At 34.3% G+C, this 26,533-nt stretch overlaps 2 long non-coding RNA genes across 2 annotated transcripts; one reads left to right on the top strand and one right to left on the bottom strand.

Moving 5' to 3' along the window:
- Positions 1–4,519: 4,519 nt before the first annotated feature.
- Positions 4,520–6,071, bottom strand: LOC136817779 (uncharacterized). Its single transcript, XR_010848148.1, has 3 exons — positions 5,981–6,071; positions 5,232–5,420; positions 4,520–4,905 (listed from the first exon to the last, which is right to left on the bottom strand). It is a non-coding gene; the product is annotated as an uncharacterized lncRNA (long non-coding RNA).
- A 19,626-nt stretch (positions 6,072–25,697) lies between these two features.
- On the top strand, positions 25,698–26,274 carry LOC136817781 (uncharacterized). Its single transcript, XR_010848149.1, has 3 exons — positions 25,698–25,727; positions 25,991–26,044; positions 26,226–26,274. It is a non-coding gene; the product is annotated as an uncharacterized lncRNA (long non-coding RNA).
- Positions 26,275–26,533: the final 259 nt, after the last annotated feature.

Here is a 26,533-nt window from a genome sequence, read left to right as displayed (position 1 = left end):
TAGATTTTCATTACGTAATCGAAAATTTCTCTCTTTATATATTTTTCCTATAAAAATCTTATGAAATGAAATTTTGCTATCAAATTTGGTATGGAAAAATTTCTTTTTTAATTTTAAAATCCATAAAATTGAAATCAAAGTAATAAAACTTACCGATAAAGAAGTTTATATTTCTTGTGATGTTTAATTTGTCTTTCCATTGTTTCCTTTGCAATAGAAATGTGTAAATCACACACAAGTATTTTTCACACCTCTACACCTTTCACGGCGATCTAATCTCGGAAGTTCAAGACACTCTTTTTGACAATTTTTTTCTCTTTCTTAATTGCTTCCAAAGCGTTCTGTAAAATATCACCGCGTTTTTTTTTGACAAAATGTTTATTTAAGAGAGAGGTGCGATTTTTTTTCACTTAATTCATAATTACAAATTCCAGTGATAAGATGAGTGACAGATTTTTCAACGAAATAAATAAGAATGTCGATTTACGGCTAAAGAAGAAAATCAAGGACAGCAATGTACTGAAGTCAAATCTTGCCAACCCACATTATAAAACGGTATCAATCACAGATGTCCATCGAAAAACTTTTGCCTCACTTTACGGAAGAAGGTTCATGCCTGACGAAATTGTATTCAAACCTATAATCGGACAGAGAAACAAGAGATTCAATGTCAAAACTTTAGAGCGATTCTCTGAAATTATCCAAGATAATTCAATTATTGTAAAGCCATTGAAATGCAATGATTGTCTTATGATTTGTCCATGGATGCAAGTTGCAGAGGAAATCAATATTGATGTTCAAGTAAAAGGTGCTTCTGCAACATTGCCGTTATGTCAGGGAAGGCTGGTGATTCCCATAACTCAGAAGGAATCAATGATGAGATGCTTTGTTCCGTGTTGTGGCCTTGATGAAAACGATCAAGTTCCAGACTGGGTTGATTTATTTTCATTAATGGAAAATTTTGGTCTCAAACTACCATACAACATTCTCAACAGTGAAGAAGGTATTGGGAAAATATCGGTGAAGAAGAGCCTTTTCGATTTTGGATTCATTCCTAAAGAGCAAGAAATTAATGATGATGATTTGATAAAGGTTCGAAATGACGTTTATGTTGTGCGTGGTTGGAACTATGATACATTCGATCCAAAGCTCAAAAGTTTAAGGTTTACAACAGACTGCAAAAGAAATGCAAACTCAGCTTCTTACGAAGTGTTAATTAAACCTGTGGTAAAGGGGAACTTTATATCGTTACCTGAAACATCACTAAAGAACTATCGCTCTATAGACGTAGCATTTACAAAGTGTCAAGATCTATTTGGACAAATCAACATTTCGTATCAAAATGCATGCTTTAATAGCCTTGGATTTTTAACCCATGATATAGCTGTTTGATTTTTTTATCTTTATGATCTTTTCCGGTTAGTTTATTTTATTTCATCTAACCCTAAAAGGACTTTTACTTGTACGTAAATTCACAATGTCTAGAAAAAGAATCCACAAAACATCTCAATACCTTTTTTGTTTATTTCTTATGACGATAAAAATAGTTCATTTTTTCAAACTTTTCAAATTCGAGAAACATTTGGAACTTTCGATATCTATTTAATTTTTAAAGAAAGTCATGTAAAAATGCGTAAAATCATATATTGTAAAAACCGCCTTCACAAATAGTTTTAATAACTTTTAAAGTGTCTTCATAATATTTTGCTTTCTTACTCTTTTCGGCAAAATAATAGGAAGATTCCGTCTCAATTCATTTAGTTTTTTTTTCATAATTCGAAATTAAGTTTTTTCAAACTTTTAAAGCTTTGAAATAGCTTAAGTATAGTAAAAATGCAATTATATTTCGGATTTAAATCTTTTGCGTTTTTGACTCCAGAGTGACCACTCAATGAGAGATTAGAACCATACTGCTATAACTAGAAATTTGATTATCTCCATTTCCAAACCTAGTTTTGATCATTGAAGATTGATCAATCATTTAATACCACTGAAAAGGTTTAAAGAAGTACAGTTTGACGGCAAAAAAACTCAAAATACCATAGAATAGATATGAATGTCAAAACATGATAATTTTTAAACCCTCTTGAGTTAAAATACTCTGTATTCCAAAATTTTTACTTTCAGGTTCAATTCATATACACCGGGTGACCCAGAAAGATTTTTCTTGTGATGCAATTGGTTCTAGATTAATTTTTTCCTCCATACTAGTAGTAAAGTGTAACTTAAATTTGCAACATAAAGATTTGGTTCAGTATTTCTTGAGAAAATCTAATTTGAAGTCAAAACGTACAATAAAAAGACACCCCCGTTTTACAGGCCCATTTGGACCCCCTACCCTCTGGAAATACAGTCCTAATAAATCGTCCCCGGTGTAAAAAATCATAGTCCCCATTCGTCCCCACTGGAAAAAGGCCAGTCCCATTGAAAAACCTGAAAATCTTTATATCGCCACTATAAGCTATGAACTACTTAAATGTCTCATCCCCACTAATATTTCGAACAAAGAACAATAGAATTTCCTATACTCAGTGAAAACTTTTTGAGAACACTGTTGGATTTTATGTCTCTTTATTTATCCCCCTGACAAAAATATTCCCACCGTCAAATCAGTATTACTATACAACTCAAATAAACCCCTATATTTTTTTCTGGATCACCCGGAATGTATCTATTTTCCAGAATATCTTATTTTTTCCATTTTTTTGTTCCACCACTTTTTTTGAGGGAACAAACAGTCAACAAAAAAGTATGTTTTAAAATCCTGCGTTATCTAACCATGCTTGGATTTTTATTGGTCAGTGAGGAAATAAGTAGGCTGCACGCATCCCCTAAAATAGTTTTTAATATAGAATTGTAAAATATATGGGTGTATGTTCTGCAACATTCTTTGAAGTGATATCCGTGTCCGGTTCAAATCCCCTATAAAGTAATCAGAGGAGATGCAGGCAGCCTAGGAGATTAGTAAAAAAAGGTCAACATATTCAGAACTAATTTGAAATAACTGGCTCTGTTGCCTATAGAAATTATCACACTTCTTTGAAATATGGACGAAGGTTTTTTGAATTCCTAATATATACAGCTCTGTTGAGTTTCCCCTTCAGACGACACTAATGAAATCAAAAACGAGTCAGTCTTTACATTGAATTTCTATTGTTTTCAGCGAAAAAGTTCGAAACTTCAAAACCAAATTAATCTTGCCTTTTTTGTAAACTAATCGAAAATTTGAAGGTTTTTCCCAGAATCATAAAAGGCATCCTTGGGCCAAATACAAAAATCCTCTATTTCTTTTTCGGAATACCTAAATTTTAAGCACTTGTCGAAAAATAACGACAATTTCGATTTTGGTTAATAGTAAAATGTTACTAAAAAGTTTTCCACCTGAACTTTATTCGTTTGTACCCAGCAGACATGGAACGTTGTTTTGACGTCCAAATAACGCTATTTCAACTTCGGAACGTCATTTGGTCGTTGAAAAACGTTGAATGAAAATGAAACTCTTTATGATATATCCATTACGTGATCTTTTCCAGCAGACACGGAACAAATGTTACAATAAAGTATTGTGTCTGCTGGGTATTTTATCATTAACATGGTCAATTTGTTTTCACCGGGGACTACATTTTATTTAATATTCATCATTGATTTAAAAACTTGCTTTCGAAAGGGATTTTTGTTTTACTTTTTCCACTGCTACAGTGACAGAGAGTGGATCGGACAATTTCATAATTCAGTTATATGAAAAATTAAAAGCAGAGACATTAAACTTCATGTGAAAAACTGCTACGATGAAAAAGCCTTCGATGTTCTTATATAAAATAACAAAAGAATGGATCGTCTCAAGATAGCCCCAATACCTCTGGAATTTTATTTCAACACCAAAAACAATGTTGTTTCAACAGTCCTCTCTTGCAGCAGAAACTATTTCTTAATTTCAGGCTAGGCACGTTCTTAAGTGGTTCTTTTTTGACAACATTTTTATAAACTATGTTCTTATAAAAAAACGTGTATGCTCGCACAAGTTGATGCAAATAACCGGGATCTCTTTCATAACCTGTTAAATCGGAAACATAAAGAAAGATTATAGGACAACGTAATTTCTTTCTAATTTGAAAAATAATGTTCTCTTTAAATAATTAATAATATAATTGTATGAAAAATAATTGCTCAAGTTACTCATATTAATCATCAAATTAGTAAAAAAGAAAGTTAGATAAATCATATGGGAAATGTTTGTCACCTTCCTAATTACAATAAAGAACTTGTTTCCTAATTACATATAAAGAAAATGGGTCTTGTATGGACGTCCATAGGACACGTTCTGTGTCCACTGGGGCTAACATTAAACGTGATAAAAAATTCGCGGTCTATACTTTGTGTAAAATACTCCCCTTTTTACCACCATTCACGAGCGCCCTACTTGCTACCCTCACTAAAGAGTTGTCTAAAACTTTTTCGGCCTTCCGCCAAATTAAATACCCGTCAAAAGTAGTTCCCTTAATGAATAGTTTGAAGTTTTTCATACTTCATAAGCAGCAAGCTGAACATATCACATTCCGTTTTGGCTCAAGAACGCATGATGCAAAATGAAGCTGTTTTGTACGCATCAATTTGATAATGTTATAAAAACGGCTTTTATCCAGATTTGTTTCATTTAATTCATAATACTTAATCCGCTTATTTAAATGTTCTCCACTGTTGGTAGAAAACATACCATAGCCCCAGCCGAGAAGGTTGTAGTAAGTCTGCATTAAAGATCCGATATGTTGCCTCAGGTAGTGCATATACGGAAGTTTCGAAACAAAAGCGCTGCCAGCATTCAATAAAAACTTTTGAAAATATTCCTCTGCTCTTTTCTCAAAAGTGGCGATTCTTTCTTCGTTTCCATTTAATGATCGGATATCACTGGAAATAAGGAATAGCATAATATAGAATATAAGTAGCAAAATAAAACACTCTTGTATCACAGACTTGACGGGAGCCTATTGGAAAAGTAGGTCCAAAAAACGTTCCCGTTAGAAAATATTCGCCATTTTGAAAAAAAGAAATATTTTTATCTCCGCTACCCAAATTTAATGTGAGTGGTACTTTGGTGTGACGCAATATAATTCAAATCCCAATGCAAGAAGAGATACAGGGATGTAACAGTATAAACATTAAAGTAAAAGTCAAAATATTTAGAAAGTCAAATTGTCCGATTGCTATTCCTATATTTTTGTAAAAATACTTACACTGCTAAGTCGGCAAACCTTTTGTAAAGTCTAAGGACTTGTAGCAGCTTCCGACTACGGGGAGAATTCCAATCATCGCCTTTGTCCTCAACAAATTCATTTAAAAAGGTATCAATATTACTTTCAAGAAGTTTGCAGTCGTTACCAATCATTTTTAACTTTTCAGAACCGTCGTAGTGCTTCTTTTTGCTAAAAATTGAAAAAATATAAAAACGTGATTACTACAATGATATACCTTTTTGGGCAAAAAAATGTAGGACAAAAGTGACGAAATATTTTATTGGAGGTGACGAAAATTTTTTCAGGTAAAAGATTTTGTTCGACGGAAAATGTAGGACAAAATATAAGTACGACATCTTTATGTCCGATAAAGTAGATTCTTCGTGCCGCCGTGAAATTTTTACTCACATCACAAGATTATGGGTTTACCGACGATAATAGACTCAATGAAATATGAATTCTCGAAATCCAATTTACTGTTTTGTGAACTTTTTAGGAAACTTTAAGTAATAACGTAAATAGAAATACTAAACAAGATCCTTTGTTCCCAAGAATTCTCAGACACAGTAAATGTTATCATGAATACGTGCAATTTACTTGTATCATTAATAAGGGCCGCTTCGGGGAGGGGGGTTTCAAAAAGAGAATATCGTACACCCTTGTTGAAAAATCCAACGGGTAGCCATCAAATGTTTTGATATCCTCAACAGCAGTATAAAACAATTCTTCCTGAAATAGCCTAATAATACCTTTTAAAGTAACTTTCTATTTGGAAAGCTATATAGGTACATCCTATCTTCCGTAGCGCAACAGGTATCAGAGATTCTTGATTTCGTTTGCTGATGATATCGTGCATGAATTTCCAAAGATATCTATGGTGGGCCAAAATAAGATGGAGACCACATGGTGGGATTAGTTCTATCACGACTCCTTCAAACAAAACCGGTGCCTAAAATAAAGATAATAAATCTTAATTTAGAATAAAATTTTTATTCCTACTGGAGTGAAAAGGTTTACCGGAGCACAGAGACAGGGGTGTTTTACTCTCATTGTCGAATACGAAACCTTGGAAAGTTCGAGTGGAGCATAATTTTCAAGACTAAGATCCCTGCCCAGGTGAATTACTTTCGTTATTAGGGAGGTTAAGTATCCGAGATAAATCACGACCACGAACAGGCTTTTTCTCTACAGGAAGGTACGGGTAGCAAGGTAGCAAGGTAGATATGACATCTCCTTTGTTCTAGAACGAAAGTTTTCACGATTTTTCGTTCTAGAGCCGTCTAGCCTTGGCTCTAGCCTTGGTTCTTTTACATATTTTCGGGATATTTACTAAAGGTTGTGGATCAGGACCCGTTCGTCGTTGTGATTTTAATACTTAACCTCGCCATTATTGAAAATCTGAGACTTGATTTCTTGATTTGGTAGAAAATATATTAGAGAAAAATAGCTTAGCTTTATCAAGAATTTATTACATTAGAGTCTCCATAACTCGAACTTCTATAATGCGAAAGATTTTTCGTTCCTCTTGAAAGTTTGAGTTGTGGAGGCTCCACTGTAATTGATTTTGAAGTTCTATTTGGGTTAAGTTTCAGTCTCTGAAACTTAATAATAAAAAAAAGCAAGGTCTTACCCATTGACCGTAATTATTTGCAATTAAATTTTTGTATGCAGCACTGTCTTTATTTGGACCATCCCCAAGTTTACTTCGTGCAGCTGATCCCATCACATTCATTTCATTCATGGTTCTACTTTCTCCAATTTTTGCTTTACATGATGACCATTGATTGATGTTGAGCTTGCAATGGAAACAGCCATATGCTTGAGTGCAGGAACATTTTCCCAGAACTTCTTTTACAAACGCCAAATCTGCAACCAAAAAGACGACAACATTGAACTCTTCAGGGACTTCTCCGTTTAATGTTAATCGAACGCCATTTTTCACCAGTTCTGAAAGTTCTTGGTAGTGATGCTTACAATGCATCTCCAATGTCTCGCGGCTTTCTGAACCACGCCATAAGGTAGTTATGAATTGGCCGTAGGGACCACTCACTAAGTCTTGAATATTCATGATTGAAAACGATGTCTGTTCAGTTGGATAACGGCCTGCTCCACGAAAATTATCGCCAGTGTCTCTGAGGATGATTGTTTCTCCTCTCATTTTTAAAATTCTGATATAGATGTGTATTTTTCGATTTCAGAAAGTCTCCAAGCTTTTTATTTCGATCAGCCTCGATGAAAGATAGTTTATGTTGATATTCGTTACAACCAAAAACTCTCTCTAAAGTATCTTTAACAGTACAACCGTAGCCCATACATTGACACTCAGATTCATTACTACCATGCAACGGAAAAATATTACCAACTTCAAGATTTTTGCAATATTCTCTCAAATCATCGTACGATGGTAAAGTAACATTACAAGATTTCAATGTTGCTCTAAGTTCTTTAAATGCTCTTTGTGACATATCATATTTCCCCATCATTATTCGAGCAGTTTCTTTGCTCTCTAGTGTCACGGGTTTTTTCACAACTTTCATGTTTTTATAAACTTTTTCAAATTATTTTCCGATAAGCTTTGGATTGCTGACTCCACAATGGTATCGAAGTAATGATCGCAAACATACGAAACGTAACCTGAATACGTAAGGAAATGAAATGACTGTCAGAAAAAACCTTATTACACCCCTGTCTCAGTGGGAATTGTTTTTTCAGTGGGGATAAATAACGAGCAATAAAATCCAACGGGCTTATCAAAAACAGATTTTTTTATTGATTGGGATACAAAATTATATTGTTATTTTTCCAAATTATATGGGGGTGAGACATTTAAGTCGACCCGAACTTGCCTCTGGTCTCTGTCTTTCGTAGGCTTTGTAGAACCTTGGCAGAATTATGTAAAGGTCAAAGGCATATTTTAACAATTTTCAAGTAATTTTTATCTGGACTAGAAAATTGAAAATTGGCTGAATAACAAAAAATAGGTAATTGTTTAGACCTCAAACTCAAAAACAGAACCAACAATAATCGGCTAGATTTTACTGAATATCATTTATGGCATCTTAGAATACGTTCAAAAACACTAAAAACATACTTGAAATGTCTCCAAATGAAGCATATTCAACAAGTTTATGAATCTTTTCATTTCTCGCCTTAACAGCTTTGTTGCATAGTGTACTAGTTGGTCCAGCATTGCGTATTCGAATGTTCGTCATATCTCTCAAAGCACCGTCTTCTTTAATCCTTCGGATTTTGTCTTGCCTTTCAGGAAAGTCTGCAGCGTAACTTGTATGACAATATATTTTGTTGGGCTTACAACTGATAACTTCAATTACATCAGACCTTGTAAGACCAAAAAATTCAAATCCAGACCATCGGTGTGAAGCTGTTATATTTAGGTGTTCAAATGTTTTTTTTAAAATACCGGAAATTTCAGTTCCAACGAAAGATAAGCGTGGTTCGGCTACAGTATATATTCTGAAAATAGGTCCTTCACAACTACTTTCAATTTTCAGGTGAAGATCCAAATGTCTATTTGCATTCAATTTTACTTGACGAATAGCCTCGTATCCAGGCTGTAGACGACATTTCTTACTTGAAATTTTCACCTCGTATTTAGGGCTGTAAACAGGTGTCCCATAACTTAAAACAGCTTTGAAAGAAAACTGACGTGAATGACTGATTGAAATGTCAGTGGCATCAACGTCTAAATTCTCTGTTTTATCAAATTCACTTTCATTGTTCATCACATTTTCATACTCCTTTGTATTCAGCCCGAAGAATCTTTGACCAACTAATTTCCTGGATATTTGTAAATTTGATCTCGTTACAAATTTTCTGTATACAGTTGTTGGGTTGTAGCCTACAACCTTTTCAAAACCATTATGTTCTCCTGTAAAAGTGCATTCGAATGACGGTCTTCCTAAATTGCTTGAAAATATTTTGCAGGTGACATCTATTTCTCGTTCGTTGATGATATAAAACCGTTTACAACTGTATCCATCCCTGTAATATATTCCAGAACTTGTTTTCCAATGATTTTCGTTTTCAAGATAAACTTTTCGTCCATAGGTAACTATTCCACGCCAAGAACTGTTCATTTTGTTAAATTATGTCGTTTTTCTATAGAAGGCATAAGAAAAAAGATTTACAAAACTTCTTTTTCTTCCTAATTCAATAATCGTTGGAGACCTAAATTCCAAACACCACTCTTGGGGTAGTCTTAAAACAAACTCTAGAGGTACAACCTTCAGAGAACTATTTGATAATAACGATTTCGAGACATACATGATGCCACCAAACTATATAACTAAGAAAGGTGAATTTAAAGAAGTTATCCAACAAATAGTTACTTCTCCAGACAGATTCTTCCAAATTAATGACATTACTTCCTTAAAATCCATCGGCTCTGACCACTTGCCTGTTTCTTTCTCTTTCTTTGATCCTTCTGCTCCTAAAAAATCTAAATTTGTTAAATTATATCATAAATTAAACATGGACACAGCATCCAGAATCATAAATCAATTCTCTTGTGAGAAAGTCTTTGGTACTAAAAAAGTAGAAGAAAAAACTAATAAATTAGTAAATATTCTCCAAGAAAGTCCCATTTAAAAACATACCTAATAAAAACCAGGGAATGTCCATGGAATGCAGAAAATTAATCAAAGAAAGAAGAAGTACCATCAATCTGCTAAGAAAATATAAAAACAATCACTTTCTTAGAAACAAGAAAACAGAATTAAACAGGCAAACGCCACTCAAGATACGATGCGAAGTTACGTCGTAAACGAAAATGATAAAAAACGAGAGTACAACGAACGAGTTCTTCAAATTGAGCACGGCTCATTCACTCCCCTCGTATTTGCAGCAACCGGTGGAACTGGTCGAGAATATCAAAAATTTATTAAGAGACTCTCAGATATGATTTCAAACAAAGAACGATCACGATATTCAGAGACTGTTTCGTGGTTTTTTCGCAAACTGAACTTTATGCTCATTAGAGCAATACATACGTGTTTTCGTGGTAGTAGAACCACACAGAACTTTTCTTCGGCGATCTATGATGTCGGTGTCACTGAGGCATTGACAAATATTCGTCAATAATTTTGAACATTTTCTATGACTAATTGATGTCAGTGATTTTTTTATATATATAAAAAAAAAAAAAGTAGGGCAACCTAGATTTGTTTTATAGCGTGCCGGGAAAGCCTCCGGAGTTATTTGATTGTATTAGGCTAATGCTACATTTGAAAAATAACGTATACTCAGTATTAAACAGGCAAATCAGAACTGAAATTCAAAAAAGTAACGATAAGAGATTTGATTTAATCAAAAAGAGGATGAACGAAAGGGAAACCACCAAAAATACTTGGAAATACAGAGGCGGATCTGGAATTTTTTCTGAGGGGGGTTCAAAAATCTCTTTTCAAAAAATTTTTTTCAGAAAAAACGTTTTGGCGTAAATTTTGCACCCGCCCTGTTTGGGCGGTGTCACCTTTTTTCCATTCAACATGGGGGACGTTAATGAGCGCCTGCACGTCTGCAGTTCCCATTACCTATGAACTCCAAACATAGGCCTCAGCGGGGGACCATTCGAAAAGTAAGTTCGTAAAGTACGCTCGAAAATGGCAAATTTTTGACTCCCCCTCCCCCTTGTACGCTTTTGTACGCTTTATGTGTACCCCCCCCCCTTCAGCGTACGTACGCTTTTTAGTACACTCCCTAACCAAAGTCGAAACTTGTTACTCTTGTAACAGTAGAATATGTAGGTATCCAATCGTATTTATAACAAAGTCTCAAGAAATTAAAAGAATCTATAAGATGAACAAAAATACCAAAGGAGAAATGAAAAATAACAATCGCAAAAACCATTTTTTGATGTGAAAATATTGCGCTTTTCTCTCAAAAAAAGACACTTTAGGTAAAATTACGAGCGCCCGTACGTACTTCTCCTCAAGGACCCCCTCCCCCTCGTACGTTTTTGGGAGTACCCACCCTCTCGAGCGTAAGTACTTTTTGAATGGTCCCATGCGTTGAAAGGAGGGCGGTAGGCCAATTTATTTTGACCCGGCTTGAACATCGGGAAATTCCCTAACTGCAATTGCGCACATCTAGTTTCTTCTTTTCAATCTTATCACACAAAACGTTCATAAAACGCAAATATAATTAGTATTGTATTTCTTATATTTCTTTGGGGTAACCTTTTATTTTGATAAAACAGACACCCAGAGCATGCTCAGAACTGCTTTATTCTTTTAAATATTCATTGTTCTTGCAGAAAATTTTTTTGAGAAAGCCATAGATAAAAGAGCAAATAAATGGTTTTGAAGAAAAGTTTGAAGAAAAAATAAGACAATTTATAATATTAAATACTTTACACACTTCAGTTTCATTTCGTGAATATTTAAAACATAGTAAAAAAGTTTGATAATTTATTCTTATAACCAATTTTTTATGGAATTTCTTTGTAGCGAATTAATTGGCTGACAATCAAGCAAAAACTTTTCATGTTGAGTATGTTTACATTATAAAACCAGAAATGGATAATATTTTGAAAACAGTGATCAAGTTAAAAAATAAAGGAGATTATTTATCGGCAGGTCCAAAATGCATAAAACATAATGCATATTGCATAATGCATAATATTTGAAAAACGTCAATTTTAGAGGCTATAATAAGGTGAATTTGAAAGAAAATACTTTCAACAAAACAAATATACCATTTTCTACCTGAAATTAAAGGCTAGAAAGCTGTAAATTTGAATTTTGGATGATAAAGAATATCCATGATCCACTGAAAATGCTTGTCGCCATTTTGATTTTCATAGTTTTATTTTACAGAATGTAGTATAGTGTAGAAAAAACACGAAAATATCTCCTCCGTATATTACTTTTCTAACTCGAAAACGTAAATTTTAAAGCAAGATCTTTCTGGGTTTTCTCAGAGATTTTTTCGAACAATTGCTAATTAATTTCAACGGGTTTACCCTCTTACTCTTACAAAGCACTAAACATGTGAATGCTTTTTGTTAGATAAGCCAATATCCAGCCAATATAAATTAAAGAAAGGTATATATATCAAAGAAAATAGACTTCGAATCTTTTTACATTCGAATGTTTATATGTTTTTTTTTTAGAAAGAAGAAGGGGGAAACCTTTCTGATCTTTTGCATCTTCTTATTATTTATGCTGACGGAAAACCCTTTGTTGTTATGATTCGAATGTTTTCTCTTTCGTTCGGATTCGAAAAGTAAGTATTATGTCTGGGGAAATCCTTCTGATTGGAATGTTTACAAGAAACTCTTCTAAAGAGGTTTTCACGGTTTTAGCCTCTGCAAAGGAGAGTTTTAGAAAATATAAAATCGTTCTGTAAATTACACAATACTATTATGCATTATGCAATATGCATTATGTTTTATGCATTTTGTACCTGCCGGATTATTTATATAATACATGCAAGGGAACACAATATTCTTAAGATGGAAAAATAAAAGATTGCCAAAAAGTGGAGTACACCATGAGTACTGATATAATGTGTTTTATGTGCAAATAGACTCAAGAAATTCTAGCTCTCAAATTATATGAATAATCTCATAAAAAAGTACTTTTTACATAGACCTTTTCGCCTTTCCATCCGCCATCTTGAATTGTATGCAAAAATAGAGGAACGAAAAAGCCGTGGTTGGATTTAGTTGGAAAGTATGCAAAACATATGCAAGTTTACACAAAGATTAAAAAGACAACAAAGCATCTTATAAATAAATATTAAAATCATTAGAACAATAAAAGATGGAATTTCTCAATCCAAAAAGAAATATTCACAGAACAACAAAAGCCTTTTAAAAATTTGTTCTTAAAGACATAGCATATTCTGTATTCATGTCATTAAGAAATTCCACTAAGACGGAGTACACACATCAAACTTTAAAAACAAGCAAACTGAAAAGCAGTAATTATGACGTCACACATTATCAATGTTTTGATTTGATCATTTGGCGGCTCTATTCCCAGGAGAATATTTTACCGTCAGCCGAATAAGGATTATTTTTTACCTTCGCTGATGATTTTTCAGTTTGAATTTATGTGTAATGTTATTGATTTTTGAAGTTCTTGTTCTAAGAGATGAGCGAATATAATTATTTTTAGTTTTCAAGAGAAGCAAATTTAATCTTTCTTCTACAAGATTACACTTTAATATAATGCCAATTATGCATGTAAGTTTTTGCGAAGCGAATATACATGAGCGAAGCAGTTTTGCTATCGTGTATATGTACCTTTAAATCTCACCTACGCTGGGGAGCGCAAATGAAAAATTACTATATATATCCAATCTTTCAAACGCAGAAATGATTGAGAAAGCCGTCCGCCCTTCCTTAGATCAAACCTAGAATCGCGGCGGAGAGACCTGGAATTACGGATGGTTAGATTCGTTTTTTTCAAAAAGTGTCGCCTCGCGCGTTTAGATATACCAATTCTTAAAAGCTACGGAGATAATACACGTGGTTACCGGTACTAGATAAGCCTTGTTTTTATCTCCTTAAGGTTTAAATTAGGAAATCTAAAGAAGAGATCGGAAAATCAGCGCGGGCTGGAAGCGTTCAAAAAGCGTTCAAATGGCGCTCATTTTTCAAGAAGTCATTGCATTGACTCGAGCTTAGGGCTTTCGAACTTTTCCAAATTCGAATTCGAACTAAAAACAACAAACAAATATTTATTGTTGTTTTGAAAAGAGAGATTGGTGTTTTGAAAAGAGATGGTGCTTGATGAAAAGAAACGAAGAAACCAGCTGAACTTGAGGAATGAGAAGAAAGAAGATCGAATTTTTATTCTTTCATCGACAGGCAAGGCTCAACAGAGTTGTTGCTTCATTGCAAGAAGAGGATCTAAGCTGAAGAAATGAACTGTATACATATGGTGGGAAAGCCATTCCTTTTGGTTTAGATTGAATCTTGGTAGTATGTTGAAGTGAGCATCACTGGACTTGTTGTATGTTTTGAATTGATGGGAACAAAAACATTTTGCGCTTTTGGATATGGCTAACCTGGAAGAATTTATTCCTCCCCTTATTCAGTGGAAGGAGAAATTTTGTTTGTCGTTGTTTTTGAATTTTGGCTTGACCGACCCTCGATGATGTGGGCTCTTTGGTTGTTTGTTTTTTATGAATACGCATCGATGGTCAGAGATAGCTATAGAACATTGACATGTGACTGTATTATAAAGGATTTTATTGTTGGTATAATGGTATGATTAATGGTACTGTAATGACTTGTAAAATGTCGAAATACAACGACAAAACATGACATTATGTTTATGAATGCATTTTAACTGTTTTAAATTCCTGTGCTACAGCCGAGAAAAAGTCACAGATTTTTTACTTTTATGTGAAGAATTTGCTCCTGTTTGTCAACAACTCGAGTAAGAGGGTAAAAGACTGCCAAGTACTTGCCTCCAGCAAACTTAAGATAAGAGTTTCCCAACTTTGAAAAAAATCACAGTCAGTAAAATTTTGAGGTTTTATTCGGTTAGTGTAAAACACAGGTCACAGGTCACAGGTCACGGGTCACAGGTCACAGGTCATACAAATTACAGACCGGAAAACTGTAACGCACTCGTAACATACAACCCATAACATACAACTCATAACAAAAGTTCCTGAAAATAATAGATGTAATGGAAATGTAATATCAAAATATGGTATTTAGAAGACTTAAACGACAAATCATCAACCCCAAAAATTGACAACAAATGACACTTAAATTATGTAAATAATGATGTTATCTCGAAGTATGAGGTTTTGTACACCAATTAACAATAAAATATCTATCATGCGTAATAGGATGCCAACGCTGCAAGTGGATATAGATTGACAGGTTTTGAAAACAATAAATACTCCAAGAGAGCTGTTTTAGAGAGATGAAAATAGTGACGTCATTTTATCAAAAATACGAAGCAGGGGATAAAAATAATAAAACATTTATAAAATAATAATCCCATTGACGCTATTTTCATCAATTCTTGTTATCATACCCAAGGTGATGCAGGAGATAAAATGAGATATGACATTAGTGATTGTGAAATAGCTATTTTCCTGTTAGGGGCTGTATAAGGCAAAGGTGAGATCGATATTCGAATATTTCTTTATTCTTTGTATATAACATTCGTAACATGCGTATAACATTGAAAGGATAACTTTTTTGCATGTGTGATATAGATGTAATATATAATACAAGTATCACAGGTCCGTGTTATACACGGCATAAAACGCGAAATCACGTGGTAAACACGTGGGATGATTTTTAGCTTTAAAATAGTTCTAGATCAACAAAATACCTTTGGAATTATATCATTGACATTAACAACTGTTTTTCAAACATTTTTTTTGTGTTTCACAGTAATCAACGCTGACCTGTCAACACTGACCTGTGACCTGTGACCCGTGACCTGTGACCTGTGACCTGCGTTTTACACTAACCGGGTTTTATTTAGTGGAATCGTTGAAGAATACTTGCTATATCTAAGTTTTTTTAATCTGGTTTTCTTTATTTTTATCTCAGGATTTTACAGCGCTAATAGTTTAGATATAATTTTAGAACTTTGTTAAATTTTTCAGAATTTACGATGCAAAATGATACAATATTCCTAATTAATATGGTTATTGAATTTTGAAACTACATAAGTCAACTTATTTCTATTAAACTCTAGTCTTGATATCCTCTGTATTTCACATCCCTGTCTCAATAAACCGAGTGATGTTTAAAGTTTGTTTGACTTTTTTTTGATTCTTTGGGCTCTTTGCAAAGAAGACCTTTTGAAGAGGCTAGAGAGGTACAGTATTTTCCCTCCCGGGACGAAATTTTGCCAAGTTTGCCAGCGGGTCATGACACAGGGGTGTTTATGTTAGGAAAAAAGCTTTCGATTGTTGTTTTTATTCGAACGTTCGAAATTTAAAATTAGAAAGATTCGAAAGTTCGATTTTGAACGCAAGGAGTTCGAAACCGGAAGTAAAACGAGTCTAAAACAAAAACTAAGAAATAAAAATACTCAAGGCTCAGGGCGGACAAATGATTATTGAACTTTTCACAACGATTAATGAAAAAAATCATATAATTTTCCTCAGATCCGTAGAAGTAAACGTCGTAAGTTTGTACACCTGAAGTGTTTGAGTACATCTCTAAAGAGGCTCGCTCTTCCTGAACCTGAGCAGTTGTCGGGGTTTCGCGGGGTTTACATTTACGAATTGATTATGAATCTATTTTAACTTGCAATAGGCTCTTCCAGAAAATGTTCGCACATGGGGGGTGGAGGATATATTGTCCGGTGGGGTAGCCAAAAATCATAAAAATTTGCCTTGTCCTGGGGGTAAATTTGCTCTGTCCGGGAGTAATTTGGGTTGTCCGGGGGGTCAACTGATGCTTGTCTGGGGTAAAACCTGTTTTCCGGGGGGCCAAAAGTCACTTTGTCCGGGGGGGGGGGGGTAAATCACTGAAAATTGTTATATCCTCCATCCCACATACTCAAATTTTTTCTGGGAAAGCCTAATTTCTAGTGTGTGACCCTATTGATATTTTGCTTGCAACTTGCGAATTGAGTGACTTGCCTGAATCGCTTCGCAATTCTTATACATATACACTAGTATATTGATACTTTCTTTTTGCATATGTTTTGCATACTTTCTAAGGGAATTTCACCACGGCAATTCGGCCACCATAATTTTTGCATACAATTCAATATGGCGGATGGAAAGGCGAAAAGGTCTATTCAAAGTAAAAAGTTTGATGTTTTTAAGCATTATTAAAGGTACTAACAGTAATCATCAACAATCTGTAGGAAAGCACTTTTTCAACTTTCACAATTGTATGGAGTGTTGTTTATAATTCTTTTGGTAGAGATTGTTGTTAAATATCATTTCATAAATTCTGCATTCAATCGTACTCTTTTATGCTTACTTGTAGGGGGTGGAAGATGCAGGGGCAGTATTCTCAGAGAAAATTCATAAAATGGGGGGTCATTATTAACTGATTTTGGGGTGATTTTCCCAAAAAACTCAAGGAAAATGAAGGTTTGGCACTTTATATCAGGAAAATTTGATAAATTAGAGGTCATTACAAAATGCTAATTGGGTGATTTTTTCCAAAAAATTGCAAAATATCCACCTACAATTAAGCACAAGAGGGTAATTTTTTCAGAGGTCACCAATGCCTCTTTTTGTATAAAAGTACACCATATTTTCATATGATCACGTAAAAGTAATCTTAGTTTTGTTTTGCAAGTATAAAGTGGTATGAACTCTCTCTTCTTATGACATGACGAAACCAAAAATATTTCCTCGCATCACATTATCTTGAAGCATGCATGAAGGTTCACCTTTCCAAAAATTTCATTCTTCAACCAAATTCAATCAAATTGCTAAAATGTTGTTCCCTAACCTTTCTTCCAGTCTCTGTTATAAAACAAATATTTTGTTTTGTTTTTCTATAATAATTTTCAAAAATAAAGCTAGCTAGCTTTTTTTCCATGTGAAATTCATCAATGTCCAATGATGGGAGAAGAATATCTCGAAACGTAGCAATGTGAAATTCATCAATGTCCAATGATGGGAGAGGAATCTCTCGAAACGTAGCCAATCGCAAATCTCGTGATCTATATGTAGCTAGGTAGATTTTTCCCCGTGATTTTTCCGATGCCCGATGATGGGAGAAGAGCCAAACGTAAATTTGTGATTATATTCAAGACACGATAAACTTCCACCAAATATTCACAAATAAGTCCTTTCCCATAAATAAATTCCAAACTTCATTTATCAAGCAAAATTGATTTAAGTTTTGTTTTTGTTGGTATTAATGCTTTTCTTCTAAAGATATACCAAAACAAAAATGTTTCCTCAGAATGAAAGTCTTTTACTTTTGTCACTCTTCACCACATCAAACAAAAGCAGATGAAAATTCCATCACACAGAGTCTTTGTCAAAATCATCATACGTTGATTGATATTGTTGTGTGATTCTCTCAAATTTACTGATTGAATTGAACCAAAAATGTCCTCAAAAAGATAAGTAATTGCCTGATTATTAACACTTTTCAGGACTTTCAGGAATTCCTTTCTTTAAAACACTGCATTGAACGCTTGCAAAGAAGTGAGGTCGTTTGCCGTACGAATGGCTACCCTTTAAATGATTTCAATATTTTGCCGGCGACGACATGCGACTGAAAGTTATTTTTGTAGGAGAATCTTTTACGCTCAAAGCGGTCGGTCTCGTATTTTCGAGAAATTTCCTTGAACCACCTCAAATTTGCCATTTCACTGGATGTATTTTCTGAACCAGGTTCAAAATCAAAGATTTTCCTAGCACAGAACACAGCTAGATATTAATCCCGTAAAAAAAAGTCATAACAAAGATTTTTTACAGTGCGGGAAAGCTAGCTACGTCGTACACACATAACCTAAAGATGTTTTAGCGCGGAAAAAGCTAAGTTTGTCGCGCGCACCACGGAAACGCACGCAACATGCTTACAACCCCTGGTAAAATAATATCGAGATATGACCAAAAAGAAAAATCAGCTCTGATCAGAAAAAGATTTCACTTGAAGAAAGGGTCTTTGTTTTTTTTATGTACTAAAAGGGTTGGGGTGGTTCAGCTGAACCATTTGAACCCCCTCAGATCCGCCACTGAAATGTACCAAAACAATTTTAGATGGTGAGAAAATAAACATCCAACATAAAGACCAGACTTTTATTAAAGATGACACCTCAAAGATAACAAACAAGACATTGCAGATGCCTTCAAAGGAAGACAAGAAAGTATCTTTCAGCCTAACCTGTCAAACGATAGAAGGCATAAATACGTAGTAGACCACTAGTTTAAAAACACTCAATTCCACAGAAGAGAACGATATTCAATCTACCACATGTTAGACCCATTATTAACCAGGCACGAAATAGATGAAAAAATAACAGAACAAGAAGTAGCTAATGTTCTTAAAATCTCAAAGTCCACAAAGCACCAGGTCATGATGCCATACAAAATAAACTTCTTTCCACACTTTCTCCTATTCTTATATCTCCACTTTCTTCTCTTTTTAATGACTGGTTAAATAATTCCATTACATTAATTCCAGATACATTAAAAACAGCAAAAATTACAATGATTCCTAAAGTAAAAAACACCAAGAAAATTTCCGACCACAGACCTATAAGCCTTTTACCTGCCATAGGTAAAATTTTTGAAACAATCTTGGCTGGTAGAATTTATAGTTGGGCTGAGGAAAATAATATTATAAATAGGGAACAGGCTGGCTTTAGAAATAAAAGAAGTACTGTAGATAACCTTTTCCTTTTGTTAAATGACTATCAAGAAGCTAAAATAAAAGGTGCATGCTGTGTTTGTGGACTTCGAGAAAGACTTCGATAAAATAAACCACTCTCTTCTCCTATTTAAATTAAACTCTCTTGGAACCCCTAATTATCTTTTATACATCCTACATAGCTACTTAAAGGATAGGAAAGCATACATAAAATACTCCCATTTTAAATCTGACACTTTTTCTTTGAAGGCAGGAGTACCACAAGGCTCCTGCCTATCACCCATTCTTTTTTCTCTCTTTGTCAGTGACATACCTAAACCAGTAAATAATAAAATTAAAATGTCTCAATTCGCAGATGACCTTGCTACTTGGGAAAGATACAAGAAAGCCTATGCTTCTAAATTAGATGAATATGTTGAGATCCTATTTGACTGGTTTAGCAAATGGGGCTTAGTGGTAAATATGGACAAAACCAAACACATAAATTTCGGTATTTAACAAATCATACCACATTTTAAACTTTCTTAGAACCCTTAAAAACCAATACCAAATGTCAAACAACAAACTGTTAATGCTATCTAAAAGTCTATTAAGATCAAGACTAGAATACTCACATATTTGTTTATTAAGTATCTCTAAAGCCCAACTGTACAGAATAGAAAAAATTCAAAATCAAGCTCTGAGAATAATATTAGGGACACCTTTGAGAACAAGAATCACAGACCTTTATCAGTAATCAAAAGTAACATCAATAGAAGATAGACTAAAAACTCTTGCAAAAAACTGGTTAAGCAAAAGTAATGGAGTTCTCCACCATCCTTTAAACATAAACAACTTTATGAACAGACAAAACCCTGAAAAGCCAACATTAATTGAAAAATTAAATACTTCATAAAATCAACCTCTCTTAAAAGTATATATTTTTTTCGTATATTGTCCTTTATTTTCCTTTTCTTGTATTTATAATCATACACAAAATATTTATTCCTTGTCATATTCCTTCCGTCATTTGCTCAAGATTGGTTTCAGATGACGTTGATGCTGCGCTGACCAGAATGGAAATCAAGATCAACAACTTTCAATACAGTCAACAAGATAGAATCGCATTGGAAAACACCAAGCGAAACAGCGACAATCTTGTTTTTGACTGTATTGAAACAGGCCATTCTGGGAGCTGGCATGAGCATTGGAATCGCACCATCAAAGCCAATGTAACTTCCAAAAAGTCAACTTCAACGTCAACGGCTCAAAACAACAAGTACTACACACCTAAATTATTTTTTTATCTTCGGGGACTATTAGATCAAGTTCCCCTTTGGTCAAATTTGCTTTGTGGTGATTTGGATCGCTTTTCCAATCAATACAAGAAAAGTTTGACGGCAGGAAGAACATTATAAAATGATGAAATCACGAACGCTTACGCCGAATTGTTCTTTCATTTAAAGAAGGCGGATTCGTCAAAGAAAAACCTGCCTCTGGTGGAATTTGTTGAAGTCAACAAGAAATTCTCCTTGGCTTTGAAACGTCAATTCATTGATAAAATGGCAAAGGATATGTACCCAAAGGCAACCGCAGTTAGTTTGAAGAAAAGTCTGTTGGGAAACTGCGACGAACAAGATGAATTTCAACAAATGTTAGAGGAGCGCTGGATGCCGAAAAGAACCAGAACGGAGAAGCGAAGAGACAGAAAATCATTTCTTGCGTCACCAGCTACCCCTATCCGATTCTCAAAACGTGGTGTCATCAAGAAGAAGGAAAAGTGTAGGTGCCAGATTTGCCATAAAGCGTATGAAAGAGAGCTACCAGAGTTTGAAATACGTCCAGAAGATCGCCCGACATCACCGCTATATTATTGTAATGATTACATTACTGACGTTTTCCAGGATACTCTTAATTATGCAATGGTTCAATCCTTTACAAAACCTGTCACCGATGATGACCTTTTCAGCCAAGTGTTACTCTGTAGTATTGTAAAGCATCAAACCATTCAGAGTTTAGGCAACCACCTCCGATAACTAACAAAGGAATTACCAATCTTTATGCTAACTGTTTTGCCAGCTCTTCGTTACAGTTGCTTCTAGGAACATGTGTGAACAAGGCACTTCCTATTGATGATGAAATTTGCAACAACAAGCTTACTAGGTATTTACGCCATATTAGGGATGAATTATCGAATGAATCTAATTCGCCGTTCCCTTTTGGTAATGGATTGGACGGAGAATCTGCTATCAGTGAAATAATCAATGTGGTATGCAAACACGATTACAGAACTGCTAGATATGTAGACGCAAAAGAATTTATGATGGTGCTTCTAAACAAATTATTATTGGTAGATACCTTGGAAATACCCCTCCTTTCTTGTTGATAATGACAAATCGCTCAGACAATGCTCAGATGGTTGTTCGGAAACAAGTCAATGTAGAAGAACATATTGACATCTCGAAGATTGCTGGCTTCAAGGAGAAAATCCAGTATAACCTAGTTGGTTCAATAAATTTCATTGGCAAAGATTTGAAGCATGGTCATTACATCACCTATCTTGTTGAAAAAAGAAATATGCTGAAGATAGACGACAATAGTTTCCAGGTTTTGGAAAAGTCAATTGTTCTGAAGGATCCCACTTTCCAGTCAACTACTCACGTTTTGTATTACGTCAAAAATACCAAAGCAACAGAAGAAGAATTTCTCTTAGATGAGTCTGATTGGAGTTCAATGAATCAAATACTCCTTTCAACGTTAAATCCCTTATCGTCTTCTATCTCCAATGCTGATATAAAGAGGTGTTTGGTGGACAAAGCTAATGATGAAATTATCAATGGCTTTTTATCATTTATGAAGAATCACCTACCTGATGAAATAACAGTCATCTCCAGTCTTTGGTATCAAGATGTCTATGGAAACCGGTTATCAGACTTGCGAAGACGTTTTGGTCACAAATTGGCACTATACAAAGATGTTGTATTGATCCCTGTACATGAGCACGACCACTGGCTCTTAATTTTCATAAAAGACGACATTGCTGTAGTTTATGACCCTCTGATTCAACCACGTGTTAACTGGGAAGGCATCAAAGTAGTCAATAACGAAACTCTTCGCTACAAATCCCAACCATTGGAATGGCTTCAATTGAAAGGTAGAAAACAACAGAACCTCGTCGATTGTGGATATCTAGTTCTTGCGATGGCGTGGGATTTATGCAACAGAAAAGAATCTGCAACCAAAATACCATCGCCGCTTTTAAGACGGTGGATAGCTTCTCAATGTGCAAAAGTTGAGGATGCGCGTGAAGATATACCGAAATACAAAGAAGCAAGGAACTGGCATGATCACCAACACGGCAATATACCTGTAGCTGAAATTTGGTTTGGTTCCTTGATGAAACTGCTCGACAAAAAAGATTCTACGAAAAAAAGTAAGTCATATTATTTCGAAGGTTAATATTGATATCTCTCAGCTAACTTTCCTATATATTCCGGAAGATTCAGAGAGCAATGATATATATTAATTGAAAAAGAGTGAATAAGAATGATTTTGAAGGATGACAGCTAGGTTAAACGTTACGACTTTAGTGTTTTATATAAATTTTGTTCAATCCCATCACGAAGAAACGTCGTTATCAACATTTCATTCTTAAAAATCTATTGGTTCACGTTTACAGACTCACCGCAGACTCGCCAAAGCAAACAATTTCCAAGTCAACCCACATCCAATGATGCACAAATGAAGAATTCGACAGGTAGATAAATTGGTTAAACGTTACGAGTTTAGTGTTTTATTTAAATTTTGTTCAATCCCATCACGAAGAAACGAGGTTATCAAAATTTCATTCTTAAAAATCTATCAGTTCACGTTTACAGACTCGCCGCAGATTCGCCAAAGCAAACAATTTCCAAGTCAACCCACATCCAATGATGCACAAATGGAGAATTCGATAGGTAGATAACTTGGTTAAACGTTACGACTTTAGTTTCTTAACCGTGCGTACAGAATTTATGATGACCGATTCCGTCAGGAAGAAATTGATTTCTTAATAAATAACTTTGTCGAGAACGGTTATGATCGTAACACTTTAACCCGTATCGCAAACGATTACGACAGAACCAGGAACCAGACAACCGACAATCGAAATGATCCGGAGCAACTACCAATCGTTAAATTACCTTGGATACCTGGTCTGAGCTCAAAACTGAGGAAATCCTTCCGAAATGCTGGGTACAGAACAGTGTTCAAGAGTGGTTCAAATCTAAAAACTTTGCTAACTTCTAAGAACAAAAGCCGACTACCACCTAACAGTCACCCTGGTGTGTATATGATAGAATGCGAATGTGGTAAAAGATATGTTGGCGAGACCGGGTTAAAGATATCCACACGTGTCAGCCAACACAAAAAGAACGTTGAAGATGAAAAATGGGACATTTCGGGTATAACTAACCATGCTAAAGACTGTACCCAAGGACTTAATTGGAACGAAGCTAGGCTTTTAAAGACTGAAGAGAACAAATTTGATAGAAAAGTGCGAGAAGCATTGGAAATCCAATTCCGTCAGACGGCGCCACATAGTGACCATGGTCTTAATTTAGACGATGGCCAGTATGTGACATCTAGGTATTGGAAGCCAATGCTCTCGCACATTAGGGAGAAGACACTACATTAAACTTTTTTGACGTCAAAAAAGTCAAGGTAGCGCCTTCAACCGTTTGTATTGTTTAGACCTGACGAAGACCTGCACCAAGCAGGTCGAAATATTGTTTACACGAAAAATATATACAGAATGACCATTAAAATGTTATTTAAATTATAATCTACATTCGTATCAAAAGTATGACACTAAAGGCTACGACTTTAGTGTTTTATTTAAATTTTGTTCAATCCCATCACGAAGAAACGAGGTTATCAAAATTTCATTCTTAAAAATCTATCGGTTCACGTTTACAGACTCGCCGCAGATTCGCCAAAGCAAACAATTTCCAAGTCAACCCACATCCAATGATGCAAAAATGAAGAATTCGAGAGGTAGATAAATTGGTTAAACGTTTCGACTTTAGTGTTTTATTTAAATTTTGTTCAATCCTATCACGAAGAAACGACGTTATCAACATTTCATTCTTGAAGATCTATTGGTTCACGTTTACAGACTCACCGCACACTCCTCAAAGCAAACCCACATCCAATGATGCACAAATGAAGAATTCGACAGGTAGATAAATTGATTAAACGTTACGACTTTAGTGTTTTACTTAAATTTTGATCGATGTCATCTCGAAAAAAAGAGGTTTTCTAGATTTAATTCTCATTAATTTATCATTTCATGTTTACAGACTCACAGTTTGCATATACGCACAAGAGAAAGCTTTCGTTCTAGATGAAAAATTTTGAAGGTAACAAACATCTATGATAATTTTCTGTTCTTAATGTCAACAGATTTAAAGTTTCATAGTGAATAATACTAGCCAATATCACAATGACATTACCAAATTAAACAACTGTAAGTTATCTAATGGAGTAAGCTCGACGAAGTATTATATTACTGTTTGATACCCAACAATCTCTTTTGACTTTGAGGATTTCATTTATTTTGCTTTTAAAGAACTCATTCAGAATATCAAACGGAGAAAATCTAATGCATCAGATATAGAAGAAATTGGTAAGCAGTATATTTATTACACTTGATAAAATTTGGTTACGTATTTGCATTTTCGTTTTCATTTAAACCAAACTAAGAAAAAAATGTTTTTCATATTTCTCTAAAAATCATTACAGTAGCTACATTTCCATTTTCAGAAACATTACTTCGACGCAAAAATAAAGCTGATGACAGCATTTCAAGAAAAACAAAATTTGAGACTGACATCATTTCAATCGATGGTACGTTTCGCTTTTTATTTTTTATTTACCTAGATTCTTTTGGTCGCTGTGCTTTCTCTTTAACTTTTATTATTTTAACTTTTAACGGAGTTTATAGTCGAACAAAATTTCTCAATCGTTTTTATTTTTAGAAAATAACATTCAGGTTTATAGCGAAGAAGTAAAAGAAAAGAAATGTACAATATTTGAGAAAATCAGCAGTGAAGACGGTATTTCAAGTGACGGTAAGTTTCTTAAGCGGGTTTTCTTAAAACTTTACGCCATTTTGCTAAGGAAACTTTATTGAATTGTTTGCATTTTTCTCATTTCAGAAAGCACTGACACTGATGATAGTGGTAAGAATTCATGGCAATGTGCTCATTTTCATACAATGATGTTAAGTCATTTTCAATCTAGTATCCTAAATTGATCTTATTTTTGAATTTAGAATTTTTCCCTTTTAATACGTTCTCTTTTAAAACATGAAATCAGTTTTAATTTTTTGATCTTTGTTCATTCCAACGCTTTTTAACAATTTTTCAGAAAAGTTGTTATAGCTATCCCAAAGCCTTTTCATGTTCAGAGGCTGTTTTTCTTGAGAAATTTGCACTCGTTCTAGTTTCAGACACGGATATCAAAGGTAGCAGACGTAAAAGAACATTCCAAAATGATGGTAGGGGTTTGATGATTTTATATACTACTAACGATTATGTGTACATCTCTACATCTCTACATCTGTGCTAGAAAAGTGTAATTCATTTACCAAATCCAATGGCCAAAATATTTTCTAATCAAATATAAAAGTAGGAATAAGTAGGTATAAAAGTAGGAATAAATTTTCATCCTCTTTATAGACATTTTTAATGGCAATTCAATCAATTATTTCTTGGACTCAGACAGTGAAATTACATTTTCTGGTAAGTATTCTGCTAAACACGTTCCTTTCTTTATTTTTGAAATTTATATATCTTACGAGACTGGTAATTCTTGCTTTGTTCATTCTTCTTTTATTAGGGCAAACTAAAATCGGGGGAAGCAATGCGATAAAATCTTTTCTGAGTTTTATTTTAAATTATTATTTATTATACGTTATCATTAAGATATTTTACCTTTTCAGATTCCGAAAACTTTAACTATCACCGCGAGTTCAATGAAGACATCG

Source organism: Clytia hemisphaerica, unplaced genomic scaffold (assembly GCF_902728285.1).
Source record: "Clytia hemisphaerica strain Z4C2 unplaced genomic scaffold, Clytia hemisphaerica genome assembly, whole genome shotgun sequence".
Lineage (NCBI taxonomy): Eukaryota > Metazoa > Cnidaria > Hydrozoa > Leptothecata > Clytiidae > Clytia > Clytia hemisphaerica.
Note: the sequence above shows the minus strand (reverse complement) of the source record. Positions and strands in the feature narration are given on the sequence as shown.